Source organism: Wasmannia auropunctata, unplaced genomic scaffold (genome assembly GCF_000956235.1).
Source record: "Wasmannia auropunctata unplaced genomic scaffold, wasmannia.A_1.0 LD336090.1, whole genome shotgun sequence".
NCBI lineage: Eukaryota > Metazoa > Arthropoda > Insecta > Hymenoptera > Formicidae > Wasmannia > Wasmannia auropunctata.
This window is the reverse complement of record NW_012026800.1, coordinates 836940-837919: the sequence shown is the minus strand read 5'-3', so window position 1 is coordinate 837919 and position 980 is coordinate 836940.

The following is a 980-nucleotide window of genomic DNA, read 5'->3' as shown; positions in this document are numbered from 1 at the left end:
TAGATTTCGGCGACGGCGGGTTCTCCTAGCTCCGCGGCGCGACCGGAGAGAGGATACGGATTTGCCGTTCACTAGTTGAAACAGCGAGAGCGGTCAGAGACAAGTCGCGGAACAGAGACCCGAGGATCTCGAGAAGGTTATTCGCGTGAGGAGAAAATAACGAGAAGGACTTACTGTTTGGCGATGTGGTGTCGTGCGTACGCTGGCCTTGGCTGGTCACGCCGTGTGGCACCTCAAATCACTCGCGGACTCAACTTTAATTTACGACACTCGCGAGTAAAAGTTCGCGGCGATGATGTTCCGTCGGCGAGTGAAGTTCCGTGAGCGGGATGGTCTGAGATCTGCGTTGAGCTTGCCAGGATCTGGGATCGGAGAGCAGAAGAGAAGAGAAGAGCGAACCGGGAAAGTTCCCGGTTTATATAGGAGATCTCAAGGGATGTGGGATGTCTCGAGTCGAAAGAATTTGAGTCTGATTGGAAAGATGATATCGATGAGGTTATTCCCGATTCGTTAACCCTCACTTAATCTAGTTGAATTAATTCACTCCGCCCGTTTTACATTGTTATGTCTTACAGCTATTGGTTGGAGAGATTACAGTTTTTGGTGAGACGCTACCCTCTCCATTTCGATTTTAGTTTGATTGGTCATCTATTGGAGCTTCGTTCTAGCGCGATCCCGGAAATTGGTTCCTATTTTTATTTGAAAAGCACTGTTTTTCTAGATATCTATTAGTCACCGATTTCTCTTGTTATCGAGTAACTCTGCAGAGGTGCTAATTAAAAACAGATAAATCACCTTTTTTCTGAGGAGATAACGAAATTTCAGAAATCTTGAGTTTGTTTTGCGATTAAATTTTATTACATCCCTTTGTTAGTTTTTGTAGTTCCGCTGCGACGGTATGTCTAAACAGTATTTGTTTTTCTTATATCTTGGAACATATGGATCTCGGGCGCATTTTGAAATCGAATTTTACTGCCGCG